General features: G+C 41.8%; 1 pseudogene; it reads right to left on the reverse strand.

The window, feature by feature from the left end:
* Positions 1–16,847: 16,847 nt before the first annotated feature.
* Positions 16,848–18,042, reverse strand: LOC128049991 (eukaryotic initiation factor 4A-I-like; annotated as a pseudogene).
* Between the last annotated feature and the right edge of the window lie 433 nt (positions 18,043–18,475).

An 18,475-nucleotide genomic window follows, 5' to 3' on the forward strand; every position in this document is an offset into this window, starting at 1 on the left:
TGAGGTTCATGACATTGTACAGGAGACAGGGATCAAGAGCATCCCAATGGAAAAGAAATGCAAAAAAGCAAAATGGCTGTCTGGGGAGGCCTTACAAATAGCTGTGAAAAGAAGAGAAGTGAAAAGCCAAGGAGAAAAGGAAAGATATAAGCATCTGAATGCAGAGTTCCAAGGAATAGCAAGAAGAGATAATAAAGCCTTCTTCAATGATCAATGCAAAGAAATAGAGGAAAAGAACAGAATGGGAAAGACTAGAGATCTCTTCAAGAAAATTAGAGATACCAAGGGAACATTTCATGCAAAGACGGGCTTGACAAAGGACAGAAATGGTATGGACCTAACAGAAGCAGAAGATATTAAGAAGAGGTGGCAAGAATACACAGAAGAACTGTACAAAAAAGATCTTCACGACCAGATAATCACGATGGTGTGATCACTCATCTAGAGCCAGACATCCTGGAATGTGAAGTCAAGTGGGCCTTAGAAAGCATCATTACAAACAAAGCTAGTGGAGGTGATGGAATTCCAGTTGAGCTGTTTCAAATCCTGAAAGATGATGCTGTGAAAGTGGTGCACTCAATGTGCCAGCAAATTTGGAAAACTCAGCAGTGGCCACGGGACTGGAAAAGGTCAGTTTTCATTCCAGTCCCAAAGAACGGCAATACCTAAGAATGCTCAACTACCGCACAATTGCACTCATCTCACACACTAGCAAAGGAATGCTCAAAATTCTCCAAGCCAGGATTCATCAATATGTGAACCGAGAATTCCCTGAAGTTCAAGCTGGTTTTAGAAAAGGCAGAGGAACCAGAGATCAAATGGCCAACATCCGCTGGATCATTGAAAAAGCAAGAGAGTTCCAGAAAAACATCTATTTCTGCTTTATTGACTATGCCAAAGCCTTTCATTGTGTGGATCACAATAAACTGTGGAAGATACTGAGAGAGATGGGAATACCCGACCACCTGACCTGCCCCTTGAGAAATCTGTATGTAGGTCAGGAAGCAACAGTTGGAACTGGACATGAACAACAGACTGGTTCCAAATAGGAAAAGGAGTACGTCAAGGCTGTATATTGTCACCCTGCTTATTTAGCTTCTATGCAGAGTACATCATGAGAAACGCTGGACTGGAAGAAACACAAGCTGGAATCAAGATTGCCAGGAAAATATCAATAACCTCAGATATGCAGATGACACCACCCTTATGGCAGAAAGTGAAGAGGAGCTAAAAAGCCTCTTGATGAAAGTGAAAGAGGAGAGTGAAAAAGTTGGCTTAAAGCTCAACATTCAGAAAACGAAGATCATGGCATCCGGTCCCATCACTTCATGGGAAATAGATGGGGAAACAGTGGAAACAGTGTCAGACTTTATTTTTTGGGGCTCCAAAATCACTACAGATGGTGATTGCAGCCATGAAATTAAAAGACACTTGCTCCTTGGAAGAAAAGTTATGACCAACGTAGATAGCATATTCAAAAGCAGAGACATTACTTTGCCAACTAAGGTCAGTCTAGTCAAGGCTATGGTTTTTCCAGTAGTCATGTATGGATGTGAGAGTTGGACTGTGAAGAAGCCTGAGTGCCGAAGAACTGATGCTTTTGTACTGGGATGTTGGAGAAGACTCTTGAGAGTCCCTTGGACTGCAAGGAGATCCAACCAGTCCATTCTGAAGGAGATCAGCCCTGGGATTTTTTTGGAAGGAATGATGTAAAAGCTGAAACTCCAGTTTCAGCTTTGGCCACCTCATGCGAAGAGTTGACTCATTGGAAAAGACTCTGAACCTGGGAGGGACTGGGGCCAGGAGAAGAAGGGGATGACCAAGGATGAGATGGCTGGATGGCATCACTGACTCAATGGACGTGAGTCTGAGTGAACTCCGGGAGTTGGTGATGGACAGGGAGGCCTGGCGTGCTGCGATTCATGGGGTCGCAAAGAGTCGGACACGACTGAGCGACTGAACTGAAATGAACATTTTTACAATACTGAGTCTCCTACCAATGAACATGATATCTCTTTACAATTATTAGGTCCTCTTTAATGCCTTTCAGTGAAGTTTTATAATATCTTATATCAGTCAGTCAGTTCAGTCGCTCGTCGTGTCTAACTCTGCGACCCCATGAATCGCAGCACGCCAGGCCTCCCTGTTCATCACCATCTCCCGGAGTTCACTCAGACTCATGTCCATCGAGTCAGTGATGCCATCCATCCATCTCATCCTCGGGCGTCCCCTTCTCCTTCTGCCCTCAATCCCTCCCAGCATCAGAGTCTTTTCCATGAGTCAACTCTTCGCATGAGGTGGCCAAAGTACTGGAGTTTCAGCTTTAGCATCATTCCTTCCAAAAAAATCCCAGGGCTGATCTCCTTCAGAATGGACTGGTTGGATCTCCTTGCAGTCCAAGGGACTCTCAAGAGTCTTCTCCAACACCACAGTTCAAAAGCATCAATTCTTCGGCACTCAGGCTTCTTCACAGTCCAACTCTCACATCCATACATGACCACAGGTAAAACCATAGCTTTGACTAGACGGACTTTAGTTGCCAACGCAATGTCTCTGCTTTTGAATATGCTATCTACGTTGGTCATAACTTTTCTTCCAAGGAGTAAGCATCTCTTAATTTCATGGCTGCAGTTAACATCTGCAGTGATTTTGGAGCCCAAAAAATAAAGTCTGACACTGTTTCCACTGTTTCCCCATCTATTTCCCATGAAGTGATGGGACCAGATGCCATAATCTTCATTTTCTGAATGTTGAGCTTTAAGCCAACTTTTTCACTCTCCTCTTTCACTTTCATCAAGAGGCTTTTTAGCTCCTCTTCACTTTCTGCCATAAGGGTGGTGTCAACTGCATATCTGAGGTTATTGATATTTTCCTGGCAATCTTGATTCCAGCTTGTGTTTCTTCCAGTCCAGCGTTTCTCATGATGTACTCTGCATAGAAGCTAAATAAGCAGGGTGACAATATACAGCCTTGACGTACTCCTTTTCCTATTTGGAACCAGTCTGTTGTTCATGTCCAGTTCCAACTGTTGCTTCCTGACCTACATACAGATTTCTCAAGGGGCAGGTCAGGTGGTCGGGTATTCCCATCTCTCTCAGTATCCTCCACAGTTTATTGTGATCCACACAATGAAAGGCTTTGGCATAGCCAATAAAGCAGAAATAGATGTTTTTCTGGAATTCTCTTGCTTTTTTGATGATCCAGCAGATGTTGGCCATTTGATCTCTGGTTCCTCTGCCTTTTCTAAAACCAGCTTGAATGTCAGGGAGTTCATGGTTCATGTATTGCTGAATCCTGACTTGGAGAATTTTGAGCATTACTTTACTAGCATGTGAGATGAGCGCAATTATAATTTTGTATATATTTTATAATATATACAAAAATACAGCCCATCTCTATTCTAAATGGCTTATCTTTGTAAATTACATGGCCTATCTTGTCACTGGTATATAGAAATGCAGTTGATTTTTTAAATTGATATCATTGTCAAGCTCTTTCATTATTCTAATAACTTATCTGCTTATTTTAAAAGCCCAGGTGGTAGAATTGATCACAGTCTTCAATCTGTGACACTTCATTCTTTTCTTGCCTTATTACTTACTTATTACTTTTTAATCTTTATTGCCGAGTGTGAAGTTTGCCATACATTTTTGTTTGATATACTTCTCAAGTTGCAGAACTTGTCTTACAATAGTTATAGTTTTATCACGAGTAAAATATTGAATTAATTCAATGCCTTTTTGTGTCTATAGACATAATGATATGATTTATCTACTTAATTTTGTTATTGTGGTAAGTAACACCAATAGATTTTCTAATATAAAACTTCTATTGCAATCCTTAGGTAAACCCATCTTTATCATATTTTATAAGCTATTGATTGGATTTGGTTTTCTAATGTTTTGTTTAGGATTTCTACACCTATATCATGAGTTTGATAGGTTTTTATTTCTTCATTTGTTCTTGCCTTGCTTTTGTTATAAGGTTTAGACCAACCTGATGGGAATCAAGAGACTGCATCAGATTAGAATTATCTGTCATTGACTGTTGATAAAATCCTCTAGGCCTAGTTTCCTTGTGGAAAGATTTTGAGTTATTAGTTCAATTCCTTTAATAGCTATGCATGCATGCATGCTAAGTCATTTCAGTTGTGTCTGACTCTTTGCGACCCTATAGACAGTATCTCACCAGGCTCCTCTGTCCATGGGCTCTCCAAGCACGAATACTGGAGTAGGTTGCTATGCCCTCCTCCAGGGGATCTCCTGACCCAGGGATAGAATGAGCCTCTCTTGTGTCTCCTGCATTGGCAAACAGATTCTTTACCACTGAGCCACCTGGGAAGCCCATTAATAGCTCTCTGTCTATTCAAAGGTTTTATTTCCTTTAACTCAATTTTCACAAATTATATTTTTCTAGTAATTGTTAAATTTCATCTAAGTTTTCACATTTATTGATGACATTTCACAGGTTTTCTCATTAAGAATCAAAATACTGAATTGAACAGATGGTGATGATACTAAATAGAGTGTAAATTTCTCTAAGACTGCAGTTTAAAGTGTTACATCTTATTAAAGTTAAATCAAGTACAAAAATAAAAATATTTTAAAATTATTTTTCTTCTGTTTGGAGGCATGCAGAATTATTTATCAGGAAAAGAAATATTAAGCCACAGTCTTTACTAGGATAGACAGCTTTTCTCTCAATTTTTTCCTCTTAAGCCAAGGTATATGGAGCCTCATAAAATGAATTACAAGCCTATAATTTTTTAAAAGATATTTATTCACTTTCTATCATAGGGCAAATATTGTTATAAAAGAAACATATTTAATCATGATAATGCCTTGTATTTCCTTTTTCATACTTTATCTCATTATATCCTTTCAGTTCAGTTCAGTCGCTCAGTCCTGTCCGACTCTTTGCAACCCCATGAATCACAGCACGCCAGGCCTCCCTGTCCTTTAGCAGCTTTATTTAGTTTTCTGCTTAAAAGTCACAAAGGTTAGTTGTAAACTCTAAATTCATTTTGAGAAAGGACTCTGGAGAGTCTCCTGATAATAGTTTGCTTGAAAATACATGAGTTCATCCTTAATAGACTCAAAGATTTAAGTCCCTACTTGACTTTTAAAGCCTAATTCTTTAGACTCTGGACTGGCTTATGTCTGCTTGACTGTGTCAGTGGTCCAGAGTTATTCAAGGAAGAAATTAGAAATGAAACACTTGTGTATCCTGCTCAGATTATATTTGTGTGATCTTGAGAAAATGACTTAATGTTCCTTTACTTCCTCCTCTGTAAATCAGAGAGATTAGACAACATTGCTGACTGTTATTCCATCTGTTTTTATGAAAGCACTGTCACCTCTAACTCTGTTCCTAAGCACATGTTTGGAAACTCCCTCCCTTAGCCCTGTGCTGCATTGCATTTGACTACACTCATTTATTCATTCTCCATTTATTTTAAAAATCTTTTTATAAGTTAGGCATTGGGGTAAGTACTGGGGTTATAGAGGTAATAGATTTTAATTCTTGCCTTAGTTATGGTTTAATGTGGAAGTCTGTGCTGTATCAATCTGCCTAGGGTATTACAGAAAATCAGATGAGTAAGATTATATGAGGTGGGAATCTTTGGCAACAAGTGATAATATGAAATCTAATTTGAAGGGCTAGTAGGAATTAGAGAAAATGACAGAGAAAGAAGTTCCAGGCAGAGGGAACAGATTCTGCAAAGATTGGGAAGCTTGTAACCAAATAATGTCCTTGATTTCTTGAGAGAAAATGCATGTATGAGGGAAAGAGATGAGACTAGAGACCTGGACAGGGGTCAGATTACAAAAGGTCTATAAGTCATGCTGCGGAATTACCATGTTGAGTATCTTTGGATTTCCAGAAGGATTTTATGAGGGGTGGAAAACATTAGTGTTCCATTTCAAAGATTCTTCTGGCTTCAGTGGAAACATGTGAAAGTGATTATGAAGCATGTTACAGATAAGGCTTGATTCAACTCTTATTTCAACTCCCTTCTATTATATCTTTTCATAATGTGAAGTGAAAGTCACTCAGTCATGTCCAACTCTTTGCGACCCCATGGACTATATATGGAATTCCATGGAATTCTCTAGGCCAGAATACTGGAGTGAGTAGCCTTTCCTTTCTCCAGGGGATCTTTCTAATCCAGGAATCAAACCCAGGTCTCCCACATTGCAGACAGAGTCTTTACCAGCTGAGCAACAAGGGAAGTTCTTTCATAATGTAAGAGCTGAAAATCCAAAACGAACATCTTCCCAAACTCCCATAATACATGACTTAGGGCCTGTACTATGTACAGATGCATTCACACAAAAGTAAAAGCTAAACAAAACAAAACAAAACAAAAAACTGCTATGAAGCTGAGTTTCATGAGAGGCAGACTATGAAGATCCAGTTTGCTGGGGTGGAAAACTAGAGGAAGTGGCATAATTTTGGAGCTTGAACTGTTGTTATTGGGAAGGTCTAACACCAGCCAACTGATTGAAACATGAATCCATCAAGTGGAGGTAAAGATAGAAACTCCTTGAGAGGCCCAGTTCTGTGCTATGGTTAGTGAGGTCACCACATGGTCCGTTTTCACAGCTCACTCAGCAATTCTAGGAATGATTCATATCATTTAGTAATTCCTTTCTTCTTTAACCAGGTAAAGAAGATTGTGTTGTCTGGGACTATGAACCCTGACCAACTCGTACGAGGGTAAATTAAAGAAGGTGCAGTAGAATTTAATAGATGGATAAAGATATAAAGCATGTTATGGGATTATTAGTTATTCTTTACGTGGGAATTTTTTCTGTAGGTATAATGCTTATATATGCCGCTTTTAAGCTTAAACACATTGCCCAAGTAAAATGATTCCTACTGAGTCTTTGCCTTGGCTTAGAGATAGGAGCCGTATAGAGGGGCTTGAGCTTTTTTTATATTTCACCCTTCTACACAAAACTATAATGAGTTTCATATACCACATAAATCTTTTAAATATTTGTCTAGTTGAAGACGGAGAAGGCAATGGCACCCCACTCCAGTACTCTTGCCTGGAAAATCCCATGGATGGAGGAGCCTGGTAGGCTGCAGTCCATGGGTTCGCTAAGCATCGGGCACGACTGGGCGACTTCACTTTCACTTTTTACTTTCATGTATTGGAGAAGGAAATGGCAACCCACTCCAGTGTTCTTGCCTGGAGAATCCCAAGGACGGGGGAGCCTGGTGGGCTGCCGTCTATGGGATCACACAGAGTCGGACACGACTGAAGCGATTTAGCAGCAGCAGCAGCAGCAGCAGCAGCAGCAGCAGCAGCTAGCTGAAGAAGTCAACAAACTCAAAAGCAAGATAACAAAGTGACTGTTAGCTCTTTGACAGTGTAGTAACAGACTCACAAAGATAGTTAACAATAAATAAGCTTTAGTTCTATGTAAGTATTGAAAAAAAATAAAATTATCTCCTACACAATTGGTGCAGTGCCATAGTTACTGAATGATACTTATTGAACAATAATTACTGGTTCAATACATCACAGATAACACAATCTTTTTTTTTTTTTATGGTTCATTTCAGACTAAACAATGGTATTATTTACCTTCCTTGAAGATGAATGTGAACAGCATTCAGTGAGATTTAGTTTCTTAAGAAAAAAAAAATACTTCTTGCAACCCGAGAGCTAGTTATTTATTACCACTATGAATAATATTTTGGGGGGGAGACATTTTATGTAGGAAGGACTATTAGTAATAGATAATTTCACGAACTAGGATTTTTAAGGGTATTTCATGTCATGATAAGTTTCTTTGTTTAATAGGAAGGGATATAAAAATAATTCATTGTACAAACAATTTCCCTACTATCTCTTACTCAGGATTCTTAGTGGGGGTCCTGCTTTAATTAGTTTTTTTAAAATGTAAATTTATTACCAACAGTTATGTGGCTATACAAATCTCTAGGAGATTTAGCAGATTTCAAGGCTGAAAAGCCAGCAGATTGTTCAAACCATGCCCTGCTACTGATGGGCAGGTGTGGCAGCTCACATCACTCAAGACTGGCTGCTAATGTTCTATTTCAAAGCAGATCAATGTCATATCATATTTACCTTGGATGAATGTACTCCCCTCAACTCTTCCCTCTTCCTGTTAGCCTTGCCTTGAGCAGTTGACTGGCAGAACCCTCGGTCATTACCTGAGTCCAAGTTGTGAAGGCTCTGGGTAAACTCTTTTACCTGCAGGAGGCAGAACTTTAATGGTTGGAAATTCCCATATATGTGAGGTTGTGTACAGGTTATGCAACCTCAAGATATGGCAGATATCCATTATATCCTCTGATAAATCAGGAAGTCAATCATGGACAAGGACGTATATAATTCCCTCCCAATCTCTGGTGTGGTTTCATTTAGTCTTGCATTTAAATAGCAGCTCAGGAGTAAGAAACTAAGGTAGAAATGGCAGTGGCCCTTGGATATTGGGTTGTCGATTGATTTTTACCTTCACAATTATGAATTTGTATGTCAAGTATAGATGTGCCCAATACATAATAGCCAAGATATAGAATATTTGAAAGAACAATGAACTTTGGCAGGAAGATCTTAAATTATTTCCAGATACAAGTATGTTCGTAAATGTCACCCTTTTACAAAACCTCAAGGTGATCTAGGAAAAAAAGATTGACTTTTGCTCTTTAATGAATGGATTTCATAAAAGCTGAGGGACTTCAAGGGGAAAGCATCAACTCAACAGACCCAGTGTATATGGAAACTCTCTGGGAGTGATGGAAAGCAGTTATCCCAGGGAGATGGTGGATGATATGGGGAGATGGCAATGACTGGAACCTTTTTCAGTGATATAGGCTCAAGAAGCAGTAATGTTAGTTTTCTTCAGGCTTCACTTGAGAAAAAAGTAATGGAAGGGGGATTAGGCTTTCTGTCCAGTTCAGTCACTCAGTTGTGTCCAACTCTGCAACCACATGGATTGCAGCATGCCAGGCTTTCCTGTCCATCACCAACTCCTAGAGCTTGCTCAAACTCATGTCCATCTAGTCGGTGATTCCATCCAACCATGTCAGCTAAATGGGGTGAGAAATGGGTGCGGCAGAACATAAGAAAATGCGGAGACAGAATAGCAAGAAAGATGTGACGGGGGACTCAAAACCTCAAGGATCAAGAGTCCAACTGACCAATTCCACATCGCCTTTATTGAGCTCTTGGTATGCTGGTGATGTCTAGTTTTATAGATAACACATGGTTCCCATGCCCCCAGTCACATCCCAGGGTTAATGTTCTTCTTTGTATCTTTATGTTATCTCCTAGTACCAAGGACATCACACAGCAGGGGTAGCGATCCTTGCAAGAATATCAGAGAACAATCAATGTGTTCACAGGCAGCATTCTAACTTGCGCTGACCTGTTATTCCTAAGTCCGCACCTCCTGTCCTTTCACTGTTCATGCGGGTCTCACTGACCTCAGCTAATCAACCCATGTACCCTGGTTACTTTAAACTGTATTTCCTGTTGTTTTCTCAAAGCTTCAAAAAGACATCTGGATGTTTTCCCACAGTACCATTTTCCTCTTGCCTTCAATCTTTCCCAACATTAGGGTCTTTTCAAATGAGTCAGCTCTTGGCATCAGTTGGCCAAAGTACTAGAGCTTCAGCTTCAGCATAAGTACTTCCAATGAGTATTCAGGACTGATTTTCTTTAGGATGGACTGGTTGGATCTCCTTGCAGTCCAAGGGACTCTCAAGAGTCTTCTCCACCACTGCATACAGTTCGAAAGCATCAGTTCTTCCATACTCAGTTTCCTCTTTAGTCCAACTCTCACATCCATACATGACTACTGGAAAAACCATAGCTTTGACTAGATGGACTTTTGTTGGCAAAGTAATGTCCCTGCTTTTTAATATGCTGTCTAGGTTGGTCATAGCTTTTCTTCTAAGGGGCAAGAAGGAAGTCAAGTTTAGTTTCATGGCTGCAATCACCACCTGCAGTGATTTGGAGGCCAAGAAAATAAAGTCTGTCACTGTTTCTATTGTTTCCCCATCTATTTGCCATGAAGTGATGGGACCAGATGCCATGATCTTAGATTTCTGAATATTGAGTTTAAAGCCAGCTTTTTCACTCTCGTCTTTCTTTCACTTTCCTCAAGAGGGCTCTTTAGTTCTTCATTTTCTGCCATAAGGGAGGTGTCATCTGCATATCTGAGGTTATTGGTATTTCTCCCAGCAATCTTGATTCCAGCTTGTGCTTCGTCTGCCCTGGCATTTCACATGATGTACATACAGCCTTGACATACTCCTTTCCTGATTTGGAACCAGTTCGTTGTTCCATGTCTGGTTCTAACTGATGCTTCTTGACCAGCATACAGATTTCTCAGGAGGCAGGTCAGGTGGTCTGGTATTCCCATCTCTTTAAGAATTTTCAACAGTTTGTTGTGATTGCTATGTAGTTGGTACTAACCACAGGGTTTTAATCTATTGCACCTGTCACTTCCAAGGCGGTGTCCTCTGTTTTAGCTTCTTCTGTTTGCTGGTCTCTTCAGTGTCTGATATCAGCCCTGACACAAGGGGGACGGTGGTGGACACTTTTTTAAGGCTCACTTGTTCAGTCATGATGTGGGGAGGGAGGGATGCTGCAAACAAATAACACTGGTGTGTGCTCGCAGTGCCTCAGCCACACTGGGCCTGCTACCACTCACAGCACGTGTGCCCTCCCTTCCTACAGAGCTCAGGCTCTAGGTTGTTCCACTGGGAACCATCCGAGCCCCGCCCTGGGCTGCATGAACCTCCCAGGTCTAAGCCGCTCAGGTTCAGGCAATCAAGTAGTCCTCAGAGGCACAGACTCAGTTGTGCCTGCGTTTTGTGCCCTTCCCAGGTCCGAGAAGCTCAGGTGATGAGGTGTTTGGCGAGGGCGGTCGCTGTGACTTATCCCCTCCCCCGTCCCTGCTGCTTGGTTTTCTGGGTGTATAACTGGCGCACCTTTTCAGGTGGATGTTGACCATCCAGAACCCCAAGAAGTCTTAGCAAAGAATCATGCTTGCAGTTTGACAGATAATGCCTCTCTGGGGCTGCGATTTCCCCCCTTCTAGCTCTGGCTGTGACAGCCGGCACACTCAGCGCAAGCGGCTGTAACCACCGGCACACTCAGCACAAGCGGCTGCGATGGCTGGCACACTCAGCTCGGCCGAGAGGAGCCACCCCGCGTCTGAGGTCAGGGGCAATGGTCTGGAGGAGCCACCCCGCGTACAAGGCCAGGGTCAGGGGCCAGGAGGAGCCACCCCACATCTGAGGCCAGGGACCGCGGTCGGGAGGAGCCACCCCGCGCCTGAGGCCAGGGGCAGAGGCCGGGAGGAGCCACCCCGCACCCAAGGCTAGGGGCGGCGGCCGGGAAGATCAACCCAAGTCCAAGGAGCGGTTGCTGCCCTGGTGCAGGAGGGCCTAGAGGAGCTATCCCACGTTGAAGGTCAGGAAGGGCGGCAGTGAGGAGATTCCCTTCGTCCAAGGTAAGGAGCAGCGGCTGTGCTTTGCTGGAGCAGCCGTGAAGAGATACCCCACGCCCAAGCTAAGAGAAACCCAAGTAAGATGGTAGGTGTTGCAAGAGGGCTTCAGAGGGCAGACACACTGAAACCATACTCACAGAAAACTAGTCAATCTAATCACACTAGGACCACAGCCTTGTCTAACTCAGTGAAACCAAGCCATGCCCACGGGGCAACCCAAGATGGGTGGGTCATGGTGGAGAAGTCTGACAGAATGTGGTCCACTGGAGAAGGGAATGGCAAACCACTTCAGTATTCTTGCCTTGAGAACCCCATGAACAGTATGAAAAGGCAAAATAATAGGATACTGAATGAGGAACTCCCCAGGTCAGTAGGTGTCCAATATGCTACTGGAGGTCAGTGGAGAAATAACTCCAGAAAGAATGAAGGGATGGAGCCAAAGCAAAAACAATACCCAGCTGTGGATGTGACTGGTGATAGAAGCAAAGTCCGATGCTGTAAAGAGCAATATTGCATAGGAACCTGGAATATCAGGTCCATGAACCAAGGAAATTGGAAGTGGTCAAACAGAAGATGGCAAGAATGAACATCGACATTCTAGGAATCAGCAAACTAAAATGGACTGGAATGGGTGAATTTAACACAGATGACCATTATATCTACTATTGTGGGCAGGAATCCCTCAGAAGAAATGGAGTAGCCATCATGGTCAGCAAAAGAGTCCGAAATGCAGTACTTGGATGCAATCTCAAAAACGACAGAATGATCCTGTTCGTTTCCAAGGCAAACCATTCAATATCACTGTAATACAAGTCTATGTCCCAACCAGTAATGCTGAAGAAGCTGAAGTTGAACGGTTCTATGAAGACCTACAAGACCTTTTAGAACTAACACCCACAAAAGATGTCCTTTTCATTCTAGGAGACTGGAATGCAAAAGTAGGAAGTCAAGAAACACCTGGAGTAACAGGCAAATTTGGCCTTGGAATGCGGAATGAGGCAGGGCTAAGACTAATAGGGTTTTGCCAAGAAAATGCACTGGTCATTGCAAACACCCTCTTCCAACAACACAAGAGAAGACTCTACATATGGACATCACCAGATGGTCAACACCGAAATCAGATTGATTATATTCTTTGCAGCCAAAGATGGAGAAGCTCTATACAGTCAGCAAAAACTAGACTGGGAGCTGACTGTGGCTCAGATCATGAAGACCTTATTGCCAAATTCAGACTTAAATTGAAGAAAGCAGGGAAAACCACTAGACCATTTAGGCATGACCTAAATCAAATCCCTTATGATTATACAGTGGAAGTGAGAAATAGATTTAAGGGTCTAGATCTGATAGAGTGCCTGATGAACTATGGAATGAGGTTTGTGACATTGTACAAGAGACAGGGATCAAGACCATCCCCATGGAAAAGAAATGCAAAAAAGCAAAATGGCTGTCTGGGGAGGCCTTACAAATAGCTGTGAAAAGAAGAGAGGCACAAAGCAAAGGAGAAAAGGAAAGATATAAGTATCTGAATGCAGAATTCCAAAGAATAGCAAGAAGAGATAAGAAAGCCTTCTTCAGCAATCAATGCAAAGAAATAGAGGAAAAGAACAGAATGGGAAAGACTAGAGATCTCTTCAAGAAAATTAGAGATACTAAGGGAACACTTAATGCAAAGATGGGCTCAATAAAGGACAGAAATGGTCTGGACCTAACAGAAGCAGAAGATATTAAGAAGAGGTGGCAAGAATACACAGAAGAACTGTACAAAAAAGATTTTCACGACCTGGATAATCACGATGATGTAATCACTAATCTAGAGCCAGACATCCTGGAATGTGAAGTCAAGTAGGCCTTAGGAATCATAACTACAAACAAAGCTAGTGGAGGTGATGGAATTCCAGTTGAGCTGTTTCAAATCCTGAAAGATGATGCTGTGAAAGTGCTGCACTCAATATGCCAGCAAATTTGGAAAACTCAGCAGTGGCCACAGGACTGGAAAAGGTCAGTTTTCATTCCAATCCCAAAGAAAGGCAGTGCTAATGAATGTTCAGACTACCGAACAATTGCCCTCATCTCACACGCTAGTAAAGTAATGCTCAGAATTCTCCAAGCCAGGCTTCAGCAATATGTGAACCATGAACTTCCAGATGTTCAAGCTGGTTTTAGAAAAGGCAGAGGAACCAGAGATCAAATTGCCAACATCCCCTGAATCATGGAAAAAGCAAGAGAGTTCCAGAAAAACATCTATTTCTGCTTTATTGACTATGCCAAAGCCTTTGACTGTGTGGATCACAATCAACTGTGGAAAATTCTGAGAGAGATGGAAATACCAGACCACCTAACCTGCCTCTTGAGAAATCTGTATGCAGGTCAGGAAGGAACAGCTAGAACTGGACATGGAACAACAGACTGGTTCCAAATAGGAAAAGGAGTATGTCAAGGCTGTATATTGTCACCCTCCTTATTTAATTTATATGCAGAGTACATCATGAGAAACGCTGGACTGGAAGAAATACAAGCTGGAATCAAGATTGCAGGGAGAAATATCAACAACCTCAGATATGCAGATGACAGCACTCTTATGGCAGAAAGTGAAGAGGAACTAAAAAACCCCTCGATGAAAGTGAAAGAGGAGAGTGAAAAAGTTGGTGTAAAGCTCAGCATTCAGAAAACGAAGATCATGGCATCTGGTACCATCACTTCATGGGAAATAGATGGGGAAACAGTGGAAACAGTGTCAGACTTTATTTTTTGGGGCTCCAAAATCACTGCAGATGGTGACTGCAGCCATGAAATTAAAAGACGCTTACTCCTTGGAAGAAAAGTTATGACCAACTTAGATAGCATATTCAAAAGCAGAGACATTTCTCATTTTTTCTCTTTTATATTTTTTCCTACCTCCTTTTGAAGACAATGGGCTGCTTTTCTGGGTGCCTGATGTCCTCTGCTGGCATACAGAAGTTGTTTTGTGGAATTTACTCAGCGTTTAAATGTTCTTTGGATGAATTTGTGGGGGAGAAAGTGGTCTCTCCACCCTTTTCCTCTGCCATCTTGAGACCTTGTCTCTTAAAAAAGATCTACAAAGGGAAACCCTTCCTCCAGTTAGGAAAGATAATCAGATTGTAAAAGTAATAGCATCAACTTTGACAAATATCCCCAATTTGGGGGTCAACAGCCCTCTGCTGTGGGAAATAATGCATATATTCAGACTTCCTATAATCTTCATGGGTTCAGCTTGACTCAGGGAAAAGAAAGCACATATGCATTAGAGCCTATCTCAGCAGGAAGAGGCATCCTGTCCGTAGCAGTGTGGATGGCTAAAGGACCTGGAAAAGTAGGCCATAATTGCCACTGTGGGAGAGGTGACTGGGAGAAGGGTAAGGGTGACACCAGTAGGGGAAGAGTAGCCAAAGGATTTTTTTTTTAAATTAATTTTTATTGTAGTAAATTAATTTATAATGTGTTAGTTTCAGGTGTATAGCAGAGTAAGTCAGTTGTACATATAGCCGCTCATTTTTAGATTCCATTTCCACATAGGTCATTAGAGAGTATTGAATAGAGTTATCCACGCTATACAGTATGTTCCTGTTAGTTCCCTATTTTATATACAGTGGTGTGTATATGTCAGTCCCAACCTCCCAGTCTATCCTTCCTCCCCTTCCTCATGGCAACCATAAGTTTATTTTCTATATCTGTGACTCTGTTGCTGTTTTTAAAATATGTTCAATTGTACTATTTTTTTTTTAGATTCCTCTTTTAAGCAATATCAAATGATATTTGTCCTTCTCTGTGTGACTTGTATCATTCAGTATAACAAGCTCTAGGTCCATCCATATGGCTTCAAGGGACATTATTTTATTCTTTTTAGTGGCTGAGTAATATTCCATTGTGTGTGTATATATAACATCTTCTTTATCTGTTCCTCCATCAATGGACATTTAGATTTCTTCCATGTCTTGGCTATCATAAATAGTGCTGCAGTGAACACTGGGGTACCTATCTTTTCAAATTATGGTTTTTTCTAGATATATGCCCAGGAGTAGGATTGCCGGATCATATGGTAGCCATGGGCTCATGGAACAGGTTCAGCCCTGAGATGAGCTACAGAGCTTCTTAGTGGTATCCTCAGTCATTAACAACCAGAGAAGGCAATGGCAACCCACTCCAGTACTCTTGCCTGGAAAATCCCATGGACGGAGGAGCCTGGTGGGCTGCAGTCCATGGGGTCACTAAGAGTCGGACATGACTGAGTGATTTCACTTTGACTTTTCACTTTCATGCATTGGAGAAGGAAATGGCAACCCACTCCAGTGTTCTTGCCTGGAGAATCCCAGGGACGGTGGAGCCTGGTGGGCTGCCATCTATGGGGTCGCACAGAGTCGGACATGACTGAAGTGACTTAGCAGCAGCAGTCATTAACAACAGTGCAGCTGGCAAAGAGAAAGGAGCAAAAAGTAGGCAGGGATTTTAGAATGATGCTGGCTATGTGTTGTGTTGCCAATGTTGAGTTACTCAAACTCCATTGATTATCTTTCCCAGGGCCAGTCACCAGGCATGTTATCAATATAGCTTTATTCATCTTTCTTAAAGCATAATGGCTCTATGATTTTTGTTAAAATTATACATTCCATTATAAAAAAATCAAACAATATAGAAAAGATATGACAAAAGTAAGTTTTTCTCTCAATTTCACCATCTGGAGAAAAATCATTAACATTTGGTGAATATTTTGTGAAAATTGCATATTTGGCTATATAAGTAGAAATAATTTTAGGAAAATGGGATCATACACTAAACATTTGATTTAAAAATAAAATATTAAAATTGATACTTAAACTGAAGAAATAGTAATTAAAAGAATAATTTTTTTCAGTTTCTAAGTCATTTAATTTCCAACTCATTTAATTGATTTCCTGAATTGGTATATATGAATCAGTACTATACAAATCAATGTAACAGGGGCTACCCCTGTCACCTGGGGCGATCTGCTGCCCAGCTAACTCAGGTGCCCTCCCTCCAGATTTGGTCCAGTATGTGAAACGAGTGACAGCTTACAGCCCCCTCCCCACCTTTGAACAATTTTCCAGAAGAGTTCAGCCAGGGGGGAGAGAGCCTCTGGAGTTCAGAGGCTGACTAGGTTAGGGAAAGTGATTAGTGTTTTGGGGCCTACCCCCAAAGAAATGGGTTTCCAGAATATTCATGGTTCCTTCTTTTGCCCCCAAAAGCAACATTTATTCAAAGAAAAAAAATGGCAAGATGTCCAGCCCTTGGCTCCCTTCCTCCCCCTTCTTGCTGCTCCTTGGTCCCCCAAGGTCGATTCCTGGCTGGGGCTAGATAGTAGAACAGCTGCTGTCAGATGCAGTCAGCCACACTGAGGGGCAGCTCTTCATTGGAGATGTTGCAGGAATTGTCTGCAAGGCCTGTCACCATGTTAATAGCCACACTACCACCACCAAAATGTTCACCATGACTGATTATATGGACTTACTTTTTCCTGTTGGTGGGAAGATCATAGTTTATAACTAAGGAAACCTGCTGCACATTGATACCTCTAGCCAGTAGGTCAATGGTAATCAATACTCTGCTAGAGCCAGAGGGGAACTCCGTCATGATTACATTTCATTTTTTGGTTCATATCTCTGCCCATGGCAGAGACAGTGAAGTCTCAGGATTGCATCTTCTTAGTGGACCAGGAGGCCTTCCTTCAGGTGTTGAAGATGACTGCCTGTGTAATGGTCAAGGTTTTGTTTAAGTCACACAGTGAGTCTGATTTCCACTTCTCTCGTTCCGCATTGATGTGGAATTGGTGGATACCCTCCAGGGTCAACTCTTCTTTCTTGACATGAATTTGAATTGAGTCCCTCATGAACTTCTTGGTCACTTCAAGCACATTGAAAGGCATTGTAGCTGACAGCAGAACCACCTGGGTTTTGCTATTAAGCTTTTGGAATATGTCATAGATATTCTGGTCCTTAATCATTTCATCAACTTCATCTGGTATAAGTATCTGAATGTGTTTGAGAGAAAGATGTCTCTTTTTAAGCATATCAAACCTATGGCCTAGGGTACCCACAGTGAAATGAGAGCTTCCTACCTGTATATTCTGCCCCTCAGCACACACATTAGTACTCGCAGTGGGTGTACCCCCAATGGAGGCATGGCAGAGGGCACCCATATAATCTCCTAATGCTGTGACTTCGTTCTGTATCTGCTGAGCCAACTCTGAATGGCTGCTAGGACCAAGGCCTGATGGTCTTTAGATCAAATTAATTCTGTTGCAGAATTGATATGGCAAAGGTTGCCATTTTACCAATCCCAGTTGGGCTTGAGCAGTCACATCATAGTCCTTGATACAATGAAGAATGGTTCAGTGCTGGATGGCAGTTGTCTCAAAACCATAGGTGTAGATGTCATGGAGGAGGCACTCAGAGAGGTTCATGTCATCAAAGTTGTCACCAATCTTTTTCTTGTTACTCTTGATGATGCCTTAGGGCTTCATCCCAATGGGGCTATTTTCTCTGGGTTGGGAATCTTGACTTGCAGACATGATCCTTACTGAATTAGTTAGCAAACTTCAGATCTATATTTTTTCAATCATAAAAATTTGGGGAGTGAATTTTTTGACATCATGTTATTGTTCAGTTGCCAAGTTGTGTCTGACTCTTCGAGATCCCCTGGTCTTCAGCATGCCAGGCTTCCCTGTCTCTCACCATCTTCCAGAGTTTTCCCAAGCTCGTGTCCATTGAACTAGTAATGCCATCTAACCATCTCATCCTCTGTTGCCCTCTTCTCCTTCTTCCTTCAATCTTTCCCAGCATCAGAGTCTTTTCCAGTGAGTAGGCTGTTTACATCAGGTGGCCGAAGTATTGAAGCTCCAGCTTCAGCATCAGTCCTTCCAATGTGTATTCAGGGTTGATTTCTTTCAAGATGGATCTCCTTGCTGTCCAAAGGACTCTTGAGTCTTCTCCAGCACCACAGTT

The sequence above is a fragment of the Budorcas taxicolor genome, chromosome 6 (genome assembly GCF_023091745.1).
Source record: "Budorcas taxicolor isolate Tak-1 chromosome 6, Takin1.1, whole genome shotgun sequence".
Taxonomy (NCBI): domain Eukaryota; kingdom Metazoa; phylum Chordata; class Mammalia; order Artiodactyla; family Bovidae; genus Budorcas; species Budorcas taxicolor.